We start from the raw sequence: 23886 nt of genomic DNA, 5'->3' as shown, positions 1-23886 counted from the left end.
GACTACTGAGATCCTCAACCAAAATGAGAAATTAAACAACAACAATTTTAAAAAGGTTAATACATATGATGGGATCCAGGAAGCAGGGGATCAAAATAAGGCAGGAAGGGGCAAAGGGAGACTCTAGGATAGTGACAAAGCAAAAAACCTAAATCCTTGTGCTCTACAGACAGAGGTCAAAGTTCAGATTGGAGCAGGTGGGAAGTAGCCAGAGATTTTTTGATAAGATCCAATTGATTGTACAGCTGCTAAGTCTGAATGCATTTCAAGGAGGCTCGGACACTTGGCTGGATGTTTTAAGTTATAAAAGCAGGAAACTATTCAAAGAAACAGTAAGACAAAATAAGACAAATTCACTGTGAGGAATATAAGAAGAAAAGAAATATGCTCTATGGCTCAGTGGTGAATAGTATTTACATCATCATCATTTTAAACACTGGATAATGTTCTAACCCCAAAGTGAAGTTACTGCATTAGCAGGATGGCAGGCAAGTGTGTTGTTTGTTGCAGAGATAAAGGAGAGAGAAGAGGATAATAAAGTGAAAATCATATCTTTCTTAGTGAGAAGTTCATGAATAATGCCTAAAGCTGAAAAACTGAAATGTAGTTATATAATACTATTATGCATCCACTTGGTGAAACACTTTGAATATTGACAAAAATTGAAAGTAGGTGACTCTGGGGTGGGGGGGAACCCTACAGGGTTGGTGGTAAAGGTTTTTCATAATAATCCTTAAGGAACAGCTTGACTCTTCAAACAATGTGCATGTAACTTTAATTTTTAAAAGCACTTGAGTAAATTAAACTTAGACATATACACACAAGTTTAAGAGCCCTGGTTCTGGAGTCAGATAGGTTGGGCTCATTCTGGAATCACAAATAACTAATTCCATGTTTTTAGTCAAATTAATTTCTCTGTGAGCCAATTTTTTTTATTTCTGAATAAAAGGGATGATATTAGAACCTACTGGTCATTTTTATGTAGATTCAATGGAATATTATCTGTAAATTAAATACAACTTCTTGGTATGTAGTTAGATGTTGTTACTACTATTGTTACTACTTCCTTCAGTTCCCCACCCCAGAAGAGAACTGGTAATTTCATGCATCATCAAGAGATAGTCCTTATGTATACGAACAGTATACATATAATTTGTACTTGTATTCCACTGTAGGTATATATTAAGATTTTTTCATTTTTTACAAACAGAAACATAATACAGATAACATTTTTATCTAGGATGTGTCATTTAAAAGATAACACATAGCACAGAAATAACTAGACATCTAACTTTTTGTTAAATGTTGCAAAGTCTTCCACTATATAAATGTAGCATATTTTATCTTCTTACTGACTGACGGATATAAAGTAAGCTTTAGTCTTACATTCTGAAAACCTAGTGCTGTAATTTCACAAATGAGGGGGGCCATTCTTTAGTATAATCTAGAAGTTGTAATGCTAGATTAAATGAGATGTAGTTTTTAAAATTTAAAAGATGCTATTGAATTGTAAGAATTCCTCAAATCCCAAAACTTAGCATACTGCCTATTCTGCCAGTCTCCATAGCCTGAAAACTTAGCGAATTAAGTAGTAATTGTAAGAGTGTGTACAAAGATAAAATTTAGTTTTATTTTAAATAAATTCAGATTACTCCATTTCACAAGGCTGGTGAGAATTCCAGCATGCAGCTAGAATAAATTAATGGACATCATTATAAAGATGCTTATTAATTTATATTTTAAGAAATACTAATTGAGGGGCGCCTGGGTGGCTCAGTCGGGTAAGCGGCCCAGGTCATGATCTCACGGTTTGTGAGTTTGAGCCCTGCATGGGTCTCTGTGCTGACAGGTCCGAGCCTGGAGCCTGTTTCTGATTCTGTGTCTCCTTATCTTTGCTCCTCCCCTGTTCACGCTGTCTCTCTCTCAAAAATAAACATTAAAAAAAAAAAAAAAGAAATACTAATTGAGTATCTACTACGTGCCAGTAGGTGTGATTTCAATAAAGAAAACTCACAGTAATCTTAGTTTATCAATTTTTTTCATCAAATTTTCAAAGTTAAATAGGGTCCACTATGATTCAGGGAAAGTTGGAAGTTTACCATATGCTGAAAGTTGATTAAAAGATATACTTAGAAGCCAAGAAACAAAAAAAGAAAGAAAGAGACAAAATACAACTCAAGATTTCTTTGTCTTGTTTTGTTCGATTGTCTGATTCTTTCATTTATATTTTTAAGCTGAAATGTTAAACATATATATCTTATGAGTTATAAAATATTTTGTTTAATACAATCTGATTTTACTTCATTTCTCCCTGGTGCCATTTTCTGATGTTTCTGTTGGGAATTTGTTCCTGTAATTATCTAGAGCACTATATAGCCCTGTGATGTCTGTGAGGATGCTGTAAAATGGATGTCCCTGTCTTCCCAGTAAAATCATTAATCCATCCTTTATGTTGATGTAGTAAAAGGAGCATTGGGCATAGAATATCTGAGAGGAAAAAGTAAAAGTGTTCAATTTATCAAGGTCTAAAATAAGCCAAAAGCATGGAATAGAGAAAATATATATAATTCAATGAACAAGTGTTTAAATGAGAAATGACTGGCAGGTTTTACTGACAGAGAAGTAGATGTGCTCTCCATCACTTAAATAAAAAATTAAGCCTACACTGCCAGTGATATTTTTAGATATAAAAGTCAAAAATGAAATATATATTTATGTGCCCACTTTCAGACACACAGAAATTGAGATGATGCCAAATGTAGCAATAACAATGAAGTTTAAGGGATCAGGATGGCTTCATATGCTGAAAGTCTGCTGCTCAGACAAGGCTAACAAATGTTTGTTTGACTTGAATATGTTTTTAAAAATACGCCATCAGTTAAAATGCAGGATATTTCACATAGAAACCCAAATTCCTAGGGTTTCTTGGATAATCTGAATAGCTGTCACACTGGACCCAAGCCACATAAGTAGTGGTGCACACTTTCTAGGTTGATACCCTCCTTGTCAATCTGTAATTACTCCCAGGCATGAGGCTGAGTCTTGGTTCAGATAGATCATTTATTTCCTCTGTTGCTTTTCTTCTCCTTGCATAACTAAAAGTGGAACATTAAAGAGATGGTTTTATATTCTAAGAAAATTAGAGTGGGCGCTTTATTGTGGAAATGAAGAATATTCTTACTTTTTAATATATGCAGTATGTGTGCCCAGAAAATTCAAGATAGCATTTTCATAAATCCAGCCAAATTTACTCATTTATTTTTTCTTGACTGGATTCTGTTAGCTTCTGATTTTGAGATATCTCATTTAAGAGGAAGTGAGCAGAACTTTTCATTCTGGTTAGGAGCATAAATAGCAATGCTAAATTTTAAAGTCTCCCATGAAAAGCAACCAGAAGAATAACAACAGAAACTCAGGGAGTACTTGGAAAACTAAACATAATTTTACCATATGATCCAGCCATTGTGCCTCTTGGTATTTACCCAAAGGATTGAAAACCTATGACCATACAAAAACCTGCACATGGATATTTATAGCAACTTTATTCATAATTGCCAAAACTTGGAAGCAACCAAGAAGTTCTTCATTGGATGAATAGATAAGTAAACTGCATAAGAAAAATATGCCATTCTAGATAAGGGAATATTTTTCAGCACTAAAAATAAATGTGCTATCAAGCCATGAAAAGACATGGAGGAACCTTAAATGCATGTTACCAAGTGAAAAAAGATAATCTGAGGAGGCTACAGAGTGTATGATTCCAGTTCTATGATTGTTGGAAAGGCAGTAATACTATGGAGACAGTAAAAAATGTCAGTTACCAAAGGCTGGGGAAGCAATGGAGGGTTGAATAGGTGGAGCACAAAGAATTTTTAGGGCAGTGAAAATATTTTGTGATCCTACAGTGACAAATACAAGTCATTATACACTTATCCAAACCCATAGAATGCACAACAAGAATGTAAACTATGGACTTTGAGTGATTAGGATGTGTCAGTGTAGGTTCATCAGTTGTAACATATGTAGAACTCTGGTGGGGTCATCCATAATAGGGATGACTATGCATGTACGGGCTAGGTACCTTTCGGTACATGTAATATGAACCTAAAACTGCTCTAAAAAATTGTCTTTGGAACATCAACAAACATTGAGTACATGTTTGGTATAACGAGAAGTCAGAGAAAACCTAGAACTCCAATTACCATTGAGGGTTACCTAAAGCATCTGAGACCAAAGGAACCATTTACGAAGTGTATGAAAATCATAAGGTTCTGTGGCAAAGAACAAGAAGGATGGCGAGGACCTTATAATGGCAGATCTCAGAAATCTTCAGCAACTATTCACTCTCAGAGGGGAGATCCACCCTGACAGGGAACCTCTGGGGGTGGGGGAAACCTGACATGATAAAGGACCAGAGTCCTAGAAATGTTTTTTGGAGATGGCAGGTGTCAAATTTGGCAGCAAAATACACCTTCAAAAATGAATGCATCATCCAGGAAGGCAAGTACTATCATCCTAGATCCAGCACTCTAAGAAACTAGAGATGCAGGATTAAGGAAAAGCCCACTTGAACAAGATCAGGTTCTATGAGGGCCAGGATATGGGAATATTATGTATTATATAACAGCCTATTGCTGTCGTTAAAGAAAATAGAGCCCTTAACAAAAAAAAAAAAAACTGGAAAAACTACAAATGTATTATATTTGGAGAAAGAGAGAGTCAATTTCCATTGAAGAAATAACATTTTAAAAGAAATAACCATTCTTTCCCCCAAAAGCTCTAACCTTACTTGGTTTCACAAGAAATACTATGAAATATTTAAAGAACACAAAAGGCCATTTAGAATAGGAAATAAAGAAGAGAAGATTTCTAAATTCTCACATTTCAAGTATAAGTTTTATAACAATTTTTATTTTAACTTAAAAAATTTTTAAAGACAGATGTATGGATAATATAGAGACAACCTAGGGGGCACCTGGGTGGTTAAATGTCCCACTTTGGCCCAGGTCATGATCTCGAGGTTTGTGGGTTCCAGCCCCCGTCGGGCTCTGTGCTGAAAGCTCAGAGTCTGGAGCCTGCTTAGGATTCTGTGTCTCCTTCTCTTGCTGTCCCTCCCTTGCTCACTCTCTCTCTCTCTCTCTCTCTCAAAATTAAATTAATTTATTAATTTTTTTAAAAATATGGAGACAACCTAAATGCCCTATGACAGATGAATGGATAAAAGAAAAGTAGTTACAAATAGAATGGACTATTATTCAGTCTATTTTTGTTGTTGTTGAGAGAGAGAGAGAAAGAGACAAAGAGTGAGTAGGCACACGTGAGCAGAGCAGGGGCAGAAGAGGAGAGAGATACTTAAGCAGGGTCCACACCCAGTGCAGAGCCCAATGTGGGACTCAGTCTCACAACCGTGAGATCATGACCTGAGTGGAAATCAAGATTCAGACACTTAACTGACTGAAACACACAGGCAGCCCATGGACTATTAATCACTCTTAAAAAGAAGGAAATTCTGCCATTTGCAACAACATGGATAAACTCGGAGGGCATTATGCTGAGTGAAATAAGTCAGATACTAAAAGACAAATACTGCATGATCTCATTTATATGTGGAATCTAAAATAGACTCAGAATCAGAGAGTAGAGTGGTGGTTGCAAAGATGTGAGGAAAGGGGCAAATGAGGTGTTGGTCAAAGGGCACAAAGTGTCAGTTATGCAAGATGAATAAATTCTGGAGATCTAATGTACAACACTGTGACTACAGTTAACAATAGTGTATTATATACTGGAAGTTTGCTAAGAGGTTAGACCTCAAGTGTTCTTGCCATACACAAAACAAGAAGATGGTAACTACAAAAGGTAATAGATATGTTAATTATCTTGATTGTGGTGATTATGTCACACTGTGGATCACCTCATTAAATTGTACACCTTAAATATATATAATTTTTAATTGTCAATTATACCTCAATAAAGCTCTAAAAATAAGTAATGCGTTTTGATGTAATAATGTTCAATAAAATTTAAGCAGAAATCTAGGAACACTTAAGCACAATATAATTTAGTGGGGTTTATTCCAGGACTAGATTGGTTCAATATTTGGCATATATTAATATAATTTATATTTACATTAGGGCATATAATTAATATAATTACATTTACATTATTTGGGAAGTACCCAAATATCATCTGAGTATTTCTGTAGATGCTGAAAATTCCTTTGATGAAATGCAAGTCTTTGTCTTATTAAAAATATAACAAAACAAAAAAACTCTGAAATTTTGAAAAAAATAGGAAGAGCTAAAGTTTCCTTAGCATGAGAAAATGTATTAATCTAAACCCAAACTAGTATTATTCATAATGAAAAGATGCTAGGAACATTTCTACTAAGGTCAGGAATAAGACAAAAATCTCTATTACCACTATTATTTAAAAATTTCCTGTTGCCATTATCCAAGAAAATTAGAAAGAAGAAATATAACACATATAAACACTGAAGAAGGTTGACTAATATTTGCAGATGACATGATTTTGTACCTGGAAATTTTAAGAGAATCAAGTGAAAATAACCTATGATAGCAGCAGAACAAACAAAAAATTCACATATACAAGTGGCTAATAATATAGAACATTAATAACTTCCATATACTTCAAAAATAATGACAAGCCAGAAGAAATATGATGGAGGAAATGTTCTGCTTATATTAGTAATGAATAATATAAATTGGATAGAAGATAAACTTGGCAAGAAATGCTCACATTCTACATTAAAAGTATTTTAAAATGTTCTTGAGTGACACAAAGAGTCATAAACAAGGGAAAGGTACATATTTTCTTAGAAAAGAAGTCTCAATATCATCATCCAACCTATTCCTGCTGTTATTTCACATATTTATTATGACACTTAAAAATGTCATCAGGATTTTATCTAAAATTGCTTGCGTGCATTATGAACTGCTTCATTACCCACTTCAGATGCATGGGAGATTGCCCTTCTCAGCCCCTTCCCCGAGGGCCATCTGACTCACTCTGAACCATGAAATAAGAGAGGAAGCTGTGTCACTTCCAGCAGAAGCCAGTGTAAAGAAAATGGGTAATGAAATTTCTCTTTTCTACTTGGTGGAAATCTTAAAGTAAGCTTTGTGTTTAGATGGTGGGTCTAAGGATTGGAGCAATCTGTGTTCTTGAGTGACATTGTTGAATAGAGATATTTTGGAAGTTATTTGGAAAGGGCAGAGTATGTGGGAGTAAAACAAAACCAAACAGAACAAACTCTTATCTTGAAATCATATCTTGAAAGTTTATGATTGCTTGTTTCTACTACTTAATCATATTATTCAGACGTAAAATGGAGAAAAGTTGGTATCTGAAGTGACATTTTTTTACAGCAGTAATAAACTATGTGGCACTGAATTAACAGCCAAAACTTATTTCAAACATAATATTCAATATATAAATGTAATATGGAGTTAACACTTTATTAAAAATAAAGGAGTTTTAGATAAGATTAAAATTGAAATCTGGTCATATGTCATTTTTAAAACAAATAACCAAAAAGATATAAAACATTGAAAGCATAAGATAAAGGTATCTTGGACAAATAGAAACAAAAAGAAGCCATAATCATTTCTATTTAACATGGTAATGATGGACCTATAAAATGTTGGATGACAAAAAGGAAATAAAAGGTGTAAGATTTTCAGAGACCCTAAAATATTTAAAGAAATCTTTTATCATTCACAATTAGTATGGTTTTCATGAAAAGCACAGAAGAGCTTATTGCTATTAATAAGAGAGATTAGTAAATTTTCTGAACATAATATAAATAATTAAAAAAAATAAAATTGCATTTTTATATATCATCAGGAATCATTTAAAGATATAAAATACCACTTAACTAAGCAATAATCATAATAAAGTGTCTCAGAATAAGTTCAACAATAGCTGTACAATGATGTTTATGGAGAACATTAAAAACTTTATTGAAAGACATTAAAAATAAATACTACATTGCAATATATAACATATTTATGAGAGGAAAAATATCCTAAGTATGGTAATTATCTTCATATTAATTCATAAATTTCTCACAATTCCAATAAAAATTCTTTCAGGTTTTTTTTTTAATTTGGCATGTGTATTCTTACCATTATATGGAAAAGCAAATGGCTAAGAGCAGCCAAGAAATTTTCATAGGAGTATTTAGTGAGGCTTAATCTAACAAATACTGGGTTGTCCCATGAAGCTCTAGCAACTAATAGGATCTTAGACAAAAACAGTTTTGTGGCCTTTAGTTAGATATAACTTAAAAAAATAAAATGCCAACTTCATATCATCAACAACAAACTTTAAAGAGTTAATAAAAATATATCAGAGAATATACCACTTTGGTAGGGAAGGATTTTATACACAAGATGCAAACTTGTGTATATTAAAAAAAACTGGTAATTCCAATTCATTAAATAGGTATAAATTGGAAAGAAATTTGGCAATATCTAGCAAATTTGAAGATGCATTCACCATATGACACAGTAATTTCATCTCAAGTTATAGAACACAGAAAACCTTTAAAATATTTTTACACGGAGACATATATAGGCAAGAATGTTTCTGGTAGCAGAGTTCTTCAATTACATAATAATATAGGTTACTCTCTGTATTAACAACTGTTGAATAGTATTACATATATGAGAATAGATTTTGCAAAAATATCGCTATAAAACAATCATATATAAGTTTTGTATATCTATGCTTTGCAGAAAAAATGTAAAAAGAGATGGATGGAAATGCCAACATCCAAATTTTTGAAAATGGTTAAGTATTATGAGAACAGGGGGGAATGGGATTTCTAACTGCAATATTCATGATTTCAACATGTTGTATAACCTGGAATGGGATACACAGGTTTCCTATATAAATTTTTAGTGTTTAAGAATGTCTGATATATTTCTTAATATTTTTTCAAAAAAAAGTTTACTGTTTAACAGTCATTAAACATGAAAGACCTAACTAACCGATTTCATAAAATTTTTAAAAGAAAATCTTATGAATACATATGTAAGAGAAGCTTTAATTTTTAGGAACATATTCTTTTAAGTCATAACATAATTGCTATTGTCAAATAACAATCTTGGATTATCCATCCACATGTATTTTTTAGAGAAATAAACAGGTTTTAGGAGAAAACTTAGGGTTAATTATAAATTAAACCTACTTCTATAAAAGTAGATGAGAGGATAAATGGAATGTTATACAAATCCAAATTTGCAGATATTATATATCTTTTGCCTTAAATTTCTAAAGCTTAAATAAGCAAAAGTTATAGAAGTTACATTCTTCAGAAAATAGTCTTCTTTAGTGATTGGTCAATTAGGCAGCTTTAAGAACATAATAATGATTCAAGAACATGAACTCAGTAGATAACTGATTCAAGTTTTAATAACTGCCAGTAACCTGTCCTTGAACTTAATTTAGCCAAGTCATTCTAACTTATGTTCTTGTCCTTTGCCTTTCTACTAAGTATCAGAGCTACAATAGTTTGAAATATGAGCATTTGTGAACTAGCCTTGTCAATGTAACTTCTAAACATAATGAGTGTGCTTTGGCAAACCTTGGTAAGCATGGGTCATTTTGTCAAGCTATTCTGTTACAAGATCATGATGATACCTTTGGATTCAAACCATCATGCTTGAGCAGTTGCTGCCTAAAAGGAATTTACCTCTATTAAACTGACATAGGAAAGTTCTGCCTTCTTGATAAGATGTTTCAAATAAAATACTACATTTAGAATTGACTGATCCTGTAGATCTCTGGTTTAAAATGATACCTGGCTAAAAAAAGTATCTGATGCAACCTTTAACAACTTCCACCAGTAATAATTTTGAAGATTAGAAAAGATACAAGTAACCAAATGATTATTGGTAAACAATCTATTTTCCAAATTAGGGAATTAGCCCTAAAGGTTCATAACCTATAATTATGGTATACACATGCTTCCTTATTAAAAAGACTAAAATTCAAAGACAAAAAATAATTTGTACATTTACTTTTCTTTATTTCCTAAGTTAGAGGCTTAGTGTCAATAGTGTTGCAGATACAGTCTAAGGTGGCCCCTAACACGCCTGCCTCCTGATGTTTACACTTCGCACTAGCAACAGAATGTCCAAAAGCAATAGAATGTCATTTCCATGATCAAATACCTTTGTGAGGTACCATCTTGCTAGTAAACTCCCTTTAGAAACTCTTCTTGTTGGTTAGAAAAGTAAGCTCTCATTGTGGGAAAGACCCCCTAGCAAAGAACAGTGGATAACCTATACAATCTGAGAGTTGCCCCTAGCCAATAGCCAGTACCCTCAGTCCTACAACTATAAGGAAGTAAATTCTGCCAGGAAACACAAATGGGCTTAGAAGTAGGTTCTTCCCCAGTTAAGCCTTCAGATGAGAACACTTCTTAGTCAATATCTTCACTGCAGTCTTGTGAGGGCTTAAGCAGAGAACATAGTTAAGCTATGCCCAGATTTCCCGGCCCCTGGTGATTGTGAGGTAATAAATGTGTGTTGTTTTAAACTGCTAAATTTGTGATAATTTATTATTCAACAATAGATAACTAATAGAGATGGTAAACAGAAAATTACACAGCTTTGCACTTCTGAATGTTGGATAAACAGGCCCTGTAAGTAGAGAACTATAGGCAAGACAGAAGAAGATCTATTATAGCAGAATACACCAGGGTATGAAGTTTTTACAATTATGTGTAAATTCAAATATAAGTACAAGGCACTGGAAGTAGAAGAGCTCCCTGAGGTAACAGAGAAGTAGCGCACTAGAGTACTGCACTAGAATACTAGAGTATTGCATTAGAATATTAGAGTACTGCACTAGAGGCAGGTCACTGGGTTGGATCTGTGTATCAACTTGTTCTCTAGTTATAATTAAGATGAGAGAGCCAAGAGAACCTTTTGGATTAGAGCAGGGGTTGGGAAACTATGCCTTAAAGGCCAAATTTGGCCTCCTAGATGTTTTTGTAAATACAGTTTCATTGGAACACAGCTACACTCATTTACCTACATATTGTCTTTGAATATAATGACGGAGTTAAGTAGCTATGGCAGAGACTGTGTGGCCTCCAAAGCCTCAAATATTTACTACTGGGTTCCTTGCTGACAAAGGTTTCTGATCTCTGGGTTAGAATATGAAATAAAGTGGACTCTTCCTATATAAATATGCATCTACCAGCAAGTATTAAACCTAAATATTAAATAGATATTATGTGAAGTGTTACTGAATAAGGAAAATAGAATTCTGAAAACATTATAATACAAGGCCTAGGAATAGCTTCGTGAAGGCACGTGGACATATTACATGCATGAAAATAAACATTCAGAATAATAAAATCAGAAAAAATATTTTCAAAATGCAGTTAATCAAATTTATAACATAAGAAATTTTTCTTAAGATGAGTAAATCAGAATGTTACTTCAGATTAAAAATTTCACAATATTTCAATAGATATAAAAATAAGTAATACACATTTTGGTACCTGCTCAATTTTAAAATTGTACTCACACATATATACACACACACACATGAGAGAGAAAACACCATGAAAAATAAGAGGATAAAAAATTTTGTTGAATATAAAAAGGAGTTATTAGTATGGCAACAGACTTTTTTCTGCAATAAATTAAGATAAAAAATAGAGGGCTATGACATAAAATCTTGCACACAATACTTTTATACTCAACTAACTTGATTTTTTAGATAGGTGAGCCAACAAAGTATTCAAATATGTAGATGTTCAGTAATATAATTTGTGAATTAACTTTGCAATAATTACCTAAAACACTGAAATGAAGTAAGTTTTTATAAATAGAACACAATTAATAGAAAAGAATTGACAGTGAACACTGAAATACATTGTCCATATTTAAAGCTAAATAAAGTTTTAAAATCAGGTTAAAACTGAACAAAAAATTGTTTAAAATGGAAGACCTGTAATTTAAAAACAATAATTAAATAATACTACTACAAGTTGTCTGATATCTAGGAAGTACTAATAAGGACAGTGTGTTCAATGGTTGGGAGATGGTGAGGCTATAATTAGCATAGTGGACAATGACACATGGCATAAGAGAGGTTCAGGAGTTATTTTTTTAAATTTACTTATTTAAATTCAGGTTAGTTAACATAGAGTGTGGTGTTGGTTTCAGGAGTAGAATTCAGTGATTCATCACTTACATATAACACCCAGACCTCATCCCAAGAAGTGCTTTCCTTAATGCCCATCACCCACTTAGCCCATCCCCTCACCCACCTCCCCTCCTGCAACCCTCAGTTTGTGCTCTGTATTTAAGAGTCTCTTATGCTTTGCCTCCCTCTCTGTTTTTATTTTTCCTTCCCTTACCCTATATTCATATATTTTGTTTAAGTTCCACATATGAGTGAAATCATAGGGTATTTGTCGTTCTCTGTCTGATTTGTTTCACTTAGCATAAGACAGTCCAGTTCTAACCACGTTGTTGCAAACGGCAATATTTCATTCTTTTTGATCATTGAGTAATATCCCACTGTATATATATATATATATACCACATCTTCTTTATCCATTCATCAGTCCATGGAAGTTTGGGCTCTTACCATAGTTTGGCTATTGTTGATTGTGCTGCTATAAACACTGGGGTGCCTGTGCTCCTTCAAAACAGCATTTTTGTATCCTTTGGATAAATACCTAGTAGTACAATTGCTGGGTCATAAGCTAGTTATATTTCTCATTTTTGAGGAAAGTCCATATTATTTTCCAGAGTGGCTTCACCATTTTGCATTTGCACCAACAGTACAGAAGGGTTCCCATTTCTTCTCACTCTCGCCAACATCTGTTTCTTGTGTTGTTAATTTTGGCCATTCTGACAAAACACTTACCTTGGATATCAGTAGCATTAGAGAAGAAATGTATTTTTAACTGTTAGGATTGTTTTGATTGATATTAAAATTTTGCTGTATAATTAGGTCAAAGCCCCATTATTGTTTTCTAATGAAACCGATTGTATTAGGACATGGAATGTTTTATTAATAAGGAATGCCAATATTTAACAGCAATACCTTTTTTTTCAAGTTATTAGTCCAAAAATTGGGTTATGGATACACAAAATTTGAGAAGCAGTTGTTTAGAAAGTACTAGCTGTCTTCTTTCAAGCTGTGATACTTGACTTCTAAGTCAACCACCATTATGAAATAATGTGCTATCTTGATAAAAGATATGTGGCCACCCATGTTTATTAATGCCAGATCATAATAATTAAAATTAATTTCTAGGCAAGTAGGTTAAGACTGCTTCTTTGATGGGACATTTTATCTTTGGTGTTTAATATAAGCATGAAATGCAACATATACTTGCATTTATACACACACACACACACACACACACACTTGTGTGTGTGCGCACGTGTATACCTAAAGTAGTAAGATTTGGATTACTCTGGCATTTGGAATTTTTGTAACTGGAAAGCAGAATGGCCTGATCTCCAGGGAAGAGAGCTGAGGTCAGGGGAGTGAAAACCAACATGAGAACAGGAGTTAAAAAACAAAACAAAACAAAACAAACAAACAACCAAACAAAAAAAAAACAGGCAGCCAGACCAATTACCCTGATCAGGAAAAGGGAAGAAGCAGGTTAGGTTCAGGAGTCTTTATGTGCTTTGGTTAGAAATGAGAATAGTGCAGAGTTGGGATAACCAGGTGGGGCTGAAAAAGAGGACTGTGATTTACAAGGAGAGGCTTGGAGACAAATAAAAGAGGGTTGGCAACATATTCATAGTCATAGTCATTAAAGCAGCTGATCTTCATAAATCTGGAGTCTGCCAGAATCATTACTTACAATTCCGCATGTGTAAATTAGCTCATGGAGAAGGAACTGCCATATATAATTATTTGTTAATAGTAGGCACATATACAGAAGGAATAAAACAGCATCAATGAAAAAGATATTTTTATTTTTTAAATAATTTGTTCATGAGAAGGAACAATTATTTTCATGGAAATGAAATAGGGAAATTCAAAAACCATTCAACATAAGATGTAAAATATCTCTCAGTTAATGTTTATAGGTCAAGTTGAATTACAAATCTAATGACAAAAAAAGTTTGTTAGTATGTCAAATATTACGTATATTGAGAAAACTAGGTAGGTAATGGAAGTGAAAATATATATATTATATATTTATTTAAATAAATATATATATACACACACACAAACCATATTTATTTATTTAATCAAGAAATATATATATATTATACACACACTATATATGTGTGTATATATAATGTGTGTGTGTGTATATATGTGTGTGTGTGTGTGTGTGTGTCATGAGAAACTCCTGACAGTATATTCCACAATACTGTTAATTCAATGCAAAGTGGAAAACTCAAAAGCAACTGACAAATGTGATTTTTTAAGAGGAGGAGAAGGGATCAAGTTGAAAGAAAATAATGTAGAGTCCAGCTGCTAACACAAAGGAGGAAATAGAAACATTTCATACTTCTTGGCATCCTCCCACTCTAAGGTTCTCTGTATTTCAGTTGTTGATGTTCCTAATCCATTAGGGTTTTACTTTTTTGGCAAGGTAAGAACAGAAAAGACTTCATTGTGCCACTATAAACAAAGTTTAAGTAATTATATCTCAAAAGCTTTCCAAAAAGGATTTTCGTTTCTGGACTTTGAAACCGGGTGTTGGAGAAAGCTTCCTGGTGTGGTATTTCTCAGTTTTCATTTTCACTTTGGCTAAGAGGTCTGTTTTTGCACTGCCTTTTTCTTATTTTGATAGGTCCAAGTTGGTTTCATGTCTTGAGTAGCCGATCACCCTGAAATTATTGCAGGTGCCTGTTGATTTGGTTTTGTCTCATGTTAGACGGACTTCAATTTACTCTACTTCTAATTGTGCAGCATATATTTACCATCTTACCTTTGCATGCCCATTCTTTATGCACTCCCAGCTACTTTATCATTCGGTACATTCTACAGATCAAATATATCTGAAATTAATGAGAGGTTTGTCTACATTAGAGTTTTGCTCTGACTAATGCAAAGAAATAGGTTTCCAGTATTTAAACCAATGCCCCTCAAAAAAAGTTTTTTTTTTTCATACTTAGGAAGCTGTCTTTTTTTTTCTTTTTAAAATCCTGATTGCATGTATTGTTCAACAAATTCACTCTTAATTTCTAAGACTTTCACCAAGCCATAACTCTGAAAGAAATACCTTCCCCATTTATCCTTATCATTTCCTTGTTTGTTCTCCCAAAGTTCACTCCCACTATCAAACCTTTTAGAGGTGATCTGGTCAAAATCTGATAATTCTAATCATTCCTAATTGCCTTATCATCTATGTAAATAGGTTATTTGGGTGGAAAGATATTACCAGGAACATTTTATCTTGGGTAAAGGAGAACTGATAAGGACACATTCTTTGTTAAAATTTGTTCCAATAATACAATTTTATAAATAGGAAATAGATTGCCATGTTTGTTGTGATTATTACAATTAAAAGTAAGACACTGATTCTGATATAGCATTCTTGCAGGATATGGACTGGTAAAGAAGTAGTACTCCTCTAACGATGCAAAGTACAAATGTTCTACAAAAATGCCTGTGGTCACAAGCTGATGCTTAGGTAACCAACTGTAATCTTTAGCTTATACCCTCCACTAACATAAGTTACATTTATTGAGTGATTAATAAAGCACTTCGTGAATGCTTTGCCTGTATTAACTACGTTAATCTTCACAGCAACTCTGTGAGGTAGGCATATTAATATACAAAGAAACTCAATCTGAAGCATTAAAAAGATTAACAAAGTTCACAGAGATAGTGAGTTCACGGCCATCATTTATTATTATTCTTAATATTTATTTATTTTTGAGAGAGAGAGAGAGAGCGAGCGAGCAGGAGAGGGGCAGAGAGAGAGAGGGAGACACAGAATCCGGAGCAACCTACAGGCTCTGAGATGTCTGCACAGAGTTCAACACGGGGCTCGAACTCACCAATGGTGAGATCACGACCTGAGCTGAAGTCTGAGGCTCAACCAACCAAGCCACCCAGGCGCCCTGAGTGCGGCCATCATTTAACTCAGGCAGTCTGGTACCAGGGTGTAGGTGTTCAAATGCCTACTATACAACATCTGAAGTTGGGTTCTGATATCAATTAACCATGGTCCAAGAATAGTCACTGCTATCTACCTCTCTCATTCTTTGAGAAATTGCTTAGTCTTTGAGTGTTTAATGATAGCTGTCACAGGAGGTTAGTTTTTCTACGACCATTTCCTTGTTTGCCTTCTAGAGCTGTGATAAATAGACTTGCTTTTTTAAGACATGGGTTCTATGAGAGTTAGTTTGATTTGCCCATGTATATGGTTGGGAAGAACTCAGGGGTTTCTTTTTTTTTTTTTTTTTGCCAGTTTTTAAAAATAAACCCAGGGAGCACATAATAGTACTATCACTTATTTTTTCGTTCACTTTATTTGTAGGTCATTTAATTAATTTATTTATATCATGAGTATATATGTCCTTAATAACTACATAATAAACTTTTTTTTTCTATTATAATTGGGTAATATTACAAAGAGAGTCATTTCCAATCCTTTATATCTACACATAAGAAAACAAAACAAAACAAAACAAAACTTAGGTCCAGAAGGCCTATATAACTTGTATGTGGTCACATAGTTTTTCAGCGACCAAATCAGGACACAACTCAGCAAGTCAGACTGTAGGCTAGTTCTCTTTTTACTATTACATATAGATGCTGGATTTAGACAAAAAAAAAAAAAGGTAAGTTTCACTTATTTAGACAAAGTAATTTGCAATTCATCTCAAGACATAAAATTGATAAGAAATAAAATCATATTCAAAAAATTGTGTAAAAACAATGTTATATTAAAATGTATCTAGTATTAATATTGTCATCAAAGAAAATGTACTAATGATACAATTTATGAAGCTTATGCCAGCAAGAGAAAACTCTGGTTTGTCATCTGATCACATGTTTAGAGTGTGGATAGAACACTCAATACACCTTTATTCCACAGGTGACTCTGTGCTCTGATTACTCACACATTGGCAGGGAAACTATTCATACTTAACTAGAACATGCTTTAGAATCAGACAAACCTTGGGGTGCCTGGGTGGCGAAGTCGGTTAAGCGTCCGACTTCAGCCAGGTCACGATCTCGCGGTCCGGGAGTTCGAGCCCCGCGTCAGGCTCTGGGCTGATGGCTCGGAGCCTGTGAGCCTGTTTCCGATTCTGTGTCTCCCTCTCTCTCTGCCCCTCCCCTGTTCATGCTCTGTCTCTCTCTGTCCCAAAAATAAATAAACGTTGAAAAAAAAATCAGACAAACCTTGATTAGAATGTTGGCAATTTCATGGACGTTTTGTGTGACATTGGCCAAATTACTTAAATAAGGCCTCAATTTCTTTGTTTTTGGAAATAATGTTGCACATGACAGTTGCTCTCAGTTAAATATATAAAGTGTTTAACACTCTCTGACATATAGTACATAATTAAAAAAAATACTTTATTATCTTTGTTGTTAAGCGCTCAATAGACAAATGTATTGCAACTTTTTCTCAGGATTGTACTAGAAAATTTAAATCAAAAGGCAAAGTATGTTTTCCTTCCACTTGTATAGTCTTTTGGCAGAGAAGGTTGTGAATAAAGTGGAGTTATATAAAGGATCCTAAGCAAACAGTTAAAGCTAGAAACTTGAAATATTCTCTGGGGAGGTACAAGACTAGAAAATGTGTAAGTTCTCATTCAATGTCTTATGAAATAAGCGTATGTGGGAAAATACAAAATATTACAAGAAAAGTTGCTAACAAATAAGATTTCTAAAATTTTCAAACTAAGTGCTAAGAGAAGCTGTAAACAGGATAATCAGATCTGAAGGTAGATCACTTACAATGGCTTTATGAGAAGTGATTTGTGAGCAAGATGTAAGCAAAGAGGCAATGAGTAGAGAAGAATGGAATGGACTTGCCAAATGTAAGAAAGGGATTTAGAGAACACTTAACAATTTTGAGCTGACAAATTCTACATGGCTGGCTATAGACATCTTTCTTTAGCTTAAATGGAAATTCTTGTCTAGGAGTTAGAAAAAATAAAAACATGACCAATGGTTCAAAAAATATCTAGGATTCATTCCTCAGTGACAGAAACTATTGAATGAACACACAATAATGGGATCTAAAATGTCTTTTAGACAGAGTGGCAAAGATACCATTGATAGGAGTAATAATACAATCTCAAAATTGCATCATTTAAAAAATAGTTTTATTTAGGGACTATGTTATAGTCTTGAATCAGATCTACCATTCAGTTGTGAACTTTTGTGCTAGCAGTTGATAGGAGTTTGGTGGTCAATGTCAACTTCTTCTATGCCTGTGACGCTTACTTTTGTGTGCCATAAATGATGGTTTTATTTTATGTTTTCTACCAAATGTATGTAACATCTTAGGTTATAAATTTGTTAGGCATTTCAATTCATGAGACACAAAAGTTCCCGGTTGAACTCTAATTTCACTTATGAAATAATTTTACAGTGACAAGTTGTCATTCATATAATGTAAAAATTTTAGAAGCCCATCAACCATTGATTCATTGATGAGCATTTTCCAGATTATTCGAAGAGGTAAAATATATAGAATGACTTTAAAGTTAATTAGAACATAGAAGATAGAGATTTACCTAATTGGGGATTTCTATAATTCCCCTGTGAAGAATGTCTCTAATTGTTTAGCCTAGACTGCTGTGAGCAATGCCACGTTTAACTACTACTGTGTTCATGTGTTTGTCCCTGCCACTGCATGACATGGTTGAGCACAGTTCAGACAGACTTCCATCCTTCTCTTTCTTACTCTACAACCTAAATATACATTGAACATATTTCAAAGGCAATCATTTGATAGAAAGTTTAATTGGTACTATAGGTAGAAGCTGTCAGTGATCACAATGCATTATATATACTGACCAATAAGACCTTTGTGAAACACAAAGGATGAAAAATGTTTTTCCAGTGAAAATTCCTTTTAGAATTGCTTTTATTGAGTTAAAATTATTTGTGCCTACCATTATGAGTGTATACATTCATATAGTTCATAGAATGGCACAAGTTTTAGATGGAGGCAATACAATACTGTGAACAGACTTTGCAGTCAGACAAGTGTCCAAATCTTGGCTTTAACTGACAGTTTCAATGCATGAATCTCTACATGAATCTAGAATTATTTTTCATTTAAAAATTTTTTTATGTTTTTTATTTATTCTTGAGAGAGAGACAGAGCACGACTGGGGGAGGGGCAGAGCAAGAGAGGGACACAAAATCGGAAGCAGGCTCCAGGCTCTGAGCTGTCAGCACAGGGCCCCATGTGGGGATCCAACCCATGAACTGTGAGATCATGATCTGAGCCAAAGTCGGACGCTTTACAGACTCAAACACCCAGGTGCCCCTGGAATTATTTAAACTACCCAAACTATTTCTCTTCTCATCCGTAAAATGGAGATGTATAGGAATACTACTTAATTGAAAGTATTCCATGTGATAGTTACTGTGGCTATTATCATTATTATTGTTATTATGATATATGCTACTTGTATCCCTTATTCCACAACACCTTGTACATAGCTCTAATTTAATTTTTATATTGATATGTCTGTCTCTTATCCGAAGTAAATATATAAATAAATACAGAAGATAATGTAGGTGCATAGGGCTATTTGCTAAATGAGAGAGTAAATAAGATATGAGATAATATAAATCTATCTACATATTATATATCTATATATATAATAAATATTGAATAATGTTTTCTTATATTGACTATAAAGGTACAAATATAAACAAAAATTCTCTATATCTGAACATACTTTTTATTTAAAAGAAGTCTAAGGGGCGCCTGGGTGGCGCAGTCGGTTAAGCATCCGACTTCAGCCAGGTCACGATCTCGCGGTCCGGTGGTTCGAGCCCCGCGTCGGGCTCTGGGCTGATGGCTCAGAGCCTGGAGCCTGTTTCTGATTCTGTGTCTCCCTCTCTCTCTGCCCCTCCCCCATTCATGCTCTGTCTCTCTCTGTCCCCCCCCCCAAAAAAAAACGTTGAAAAAAAAAAAAGAAGAAAGAAAAAGAAAAAAAAAAGAAGTCTAAAACTAGCAGACTAAAAAATAGTATTTAGGTTTAGTACTGCCATATTGTTACATTCTAATTAAATATGTTTAGAATCATATGTAAAATGATTCAATGTGCTATATGATAACTTTAAGCATTTTAAAACATGATAGAATTTGGTTAAAAAAAAAGTAGTCAATACCAGTGCATAAACAAACAGCTGGATAAAGCAGACAGAAAATAATCACTGAAGTAAGAACAACTTGGGTTCAAATCAAATTTTCTAACCTTGACATATAACGAAATGAAGATGGAGTACAGAAGAAAGGCATAATAGGAAACAATGAGGAAAGGTTGATGCAAGAACATGAATTAGGAAAGGAATCAAAGGAAACAAAAATGGGAGGAAAACATTAACAAGGGAGATTGAGCACAGATAGGAATGAGTTAAAGATATGGACAGTGAAATAGTAGGAAAAATAGTGAAAATAAGAGATATATTTTTCTTATTTTACCTAGAACTACTGAAGGCAACTAGACTTTTTAAAGAGGGTTTGCAAAATTCAAATCCAAGGGGAAATCAATTTATGTTGCTTTTGTCCCTTCCTGGAAATTGACTGTGAGATATAAGAGAATGACATTTGGTTCTTTTGTGCTAAACAGTAGGCTTTGGAGCAGTTGTTCTTTTGTTTTGGCAGTGATATTAAAGAGTCTCTGATTATGGGGAAAAAAAGGTCTAGATATTGGATGAGAGTAAGAAAGAAATAGGAAGGAGAGGAAGAGATCTTGAGGTGGGGAGTAAGTAGAGCCACACATTCATATAAACGCCCTCTACTGCACTAGAACATAGATTATATTTGTCTACCCCCTTATTAAGATTATGAAACCTTATGAATTAGAAGAGGTGAGAACCAAGCAGTTATAAAGCATTAGAGAGAGGACATGCTATGAGCAGAGAAAATAATACAGGGAAGCACTCTCCCCACTGTGGCTCTGCCGTGGGGAAGCGAGAAAATCCAAATACTAAGGCAGGTTCACAGTTTTATTTTCTGGGACTGTAAAATTGGAGCTGCTAAACTAAGACTCTATTTATAATTAAAAGTGACTGAAGGTATTTTGATATCAAAGAATGCCCAGAAAGATAAGATTGTGGGGAGTCTCAGCCAGACTCTCAGGTTCCAACAAGGGACAAAGGAAAATCTAAATTTCTCACAACAAATACCTTTTAATTGTTAGTGGGAGAAAATAAAAAGTTATATTTTGATTGTATTTTGCAAGAGAGAATGCTTTTATATACCAGATACACACTCACACATATTGTTTATATATATATATGGAGGGAGACAGGTAGGCAGACAGAAAGAGAAGATAAGTCAGTCACTTCAATTGGTGATAATTGGTGATCTGACCTTTTGGTATACATGATATATCCCAATAAAATACTTCTCATTAAAAATGGAAATATATTAATTATGATTTCATTTAAATCAGCTCACTTGAGGATTTCTGGACAGTCAGTGAAATTTTTGGTTTAAAGGTTAAGGTTTTAGATAAAGCAATTCTATTATCATTCAGATTTCTTTCCACAGTTGGTGAATACCGGCATATAGAAGTATTTCCTGCCACTCTATCCAATTTGTTCCAAGAGCAAAAAAGCAGGTAAACCTATGTAGGACGGACTGTGCCCCAAATACTATATACAGACATAAGGTCACATGAAATTTCAAAATCAAGTACACTGGCTGCCCCTGTCCATTAACACAATCCTTTAGGAGAATAGCCAGAAGGTGAAGTGCCCCCGAAAACTAATTTCCTAGTGAGCCCAACTCCCTGAGAGACTGACACAGCAGCTATTTGCTGAGTCAAGGCGGTCTCTGATACTTTGTGTAGGTTAGGACTGGGTCATCCTTACTGTCTTCTTGCAGCGACTAAAGATTGGTTCTTGAGCAAAAAGGGATTAGAAAAGATGAGAACTGATTAAAAAATTAGGAAAAGTAATCATGTTACTTATCACTACTAACCAAATGGCTAAAAACAAAATTAGAATTAACTCTTTTAAGAAACCAGCTTTCCTTGTTTGAATAACTGACTCATCTCTAGAAACAGCTGACATACCATTTGAGTCTTACTTTGTGTACCTATCTCCAATCCCTTTAAGCTGGATGTCAACTCTGGTGTCAGGTCTTTATAGAATTGCCCAAAATAATTGACTGAAAGTCTATCCCATCTGTGATGAAATAGTGTTTTTTCATAATCACAGCTGATTACATTTGCTCATTTTTTGGACCATCACATAATTTTACCTTGCTGGCCTGATACTTTACTACATCATCCTGGGTATGGAACTCAGCTCTTATCCCCTGAGTTTCCCCCCAAACCTCACTCACACAAGCGTAGACACATATAATCTATGTCCTAGAGCAGTAGAGGGTGTTTATATGGATGTGTGGCTCTACTTACTCGCCACCTCAAGATCTCTTCCTTATGAATTAAGGTTCATAATCTTAAGCTCAGGGTAGGAGAAACGGAGGAAAGGGAATGTATGGTCTTCACAGCAGTGGGTATGTGTGATTTCTGACTTGGTCTTTCATGGTACTTCCTGGGTCCTTCAAAGGCCCCTCTCACCTGCCCACTCCTGCCACAACTCTGCATGGCTGTAATGTATGTCTTCCAGGAAAGCATTTTTCCTGCCGCCCTAGTTTTTCCTGTAATCCATGTGCTGTAGAACCTTCCAGGGAGTCTTCATGGGCAGCCTTTACAATAGCTCTAGGCTCTCTTTCCCAATCATTCTTAAGTCTAAGTTGGGAGGGTTTACTTCCCAAATATCTTCTTCCTCCCTAGCTGCCTCAGGGCAGTAGCCATGTCTTCTGTTCTTATTATACTTTTGGAATATTCCAGACAGCAGCTCAGCGTGTTCTCTTAAATACTGGAAAGGCATCCCAAGCTACCTGATGGAGCTCTTCAGAACTCCTGTGAAAGAATAGTCGAGGGAGTGGGCAGGAGGTTGGGAATCACAGCATTGGAGAAACACTTTCCAAAAGAGAAGGCAAATCCAATCCAAACCCTTTCCATAAACATTCTTTTTTATTCACTGGAGTTGATTCTACCTTCTATCCCTGTCAGGAGTCTCAGAGAGAAAGGTCTTCCTGTCATAAAAACTCTCAAATATTTATTCTGAAAGTTTTTGTTCTGTCATCTTACTGGGTTGGAACCTCTATTGTGTCATGAGTCCATGAAATATTATTCTGCTGGATAGATATGTGTGTGTATAATGGTTATAAATAAGATTTTATATAGTACCTATTCTTCTTTACTTCCTTAAATATATATTCTGATCATTTCCCCCATGTTAATAAATACTTTTCTTTCATAAAATTTTAATGGCTGTAGATTATTCCTTTCTATGAATGCAACATATTTTATATAAAATATTTCCTACTTTAGAAAAACTGCCTATGATTATTTCTCCCCAATTTTTACTACTGCTAACAAAGTACTACTGACATAAACTCTTCATGGAAACATTCATATTTATTTCCTTAGGATAAATTCTTAGAAAGAATTGCTGAGTCAAATGTATGCACATTTTTAAGGGTTTTAGTATATATTGCCAAATTGTCCTCTGGAAACTTTCTCTCAGCAGCAGTGTATAAAAGTTCCTGTTTAATTTACACTTGGCAATAATGCATATGTAATTTCCTTAGTCTTTCTCAGTTGATGAATAAAAATTAAATCTCACCAAGAATTC

The sequence above is a fragment of the Acinonyx jubatus genome, chromosome A1 (genome assembly GCF_027475565.1).
Source record: "Acinonyx jubatus isolate Ajub_Pintada_27869175 chromosome A1, VMU_Ajub_asm_v1.0, whole genome shotgun sequence".
NCBI classification, from domain to species: Eukaryota; Metazoa; Chordata; class Mammalia; order Carnivora; family Felidae; genus Acinonyx; species Acinonyx jubatus.
The sequence above is the reverse complement of the archived record's forward strand: the minus strand, read 5'-3'. Positions refer to the sequence as shown.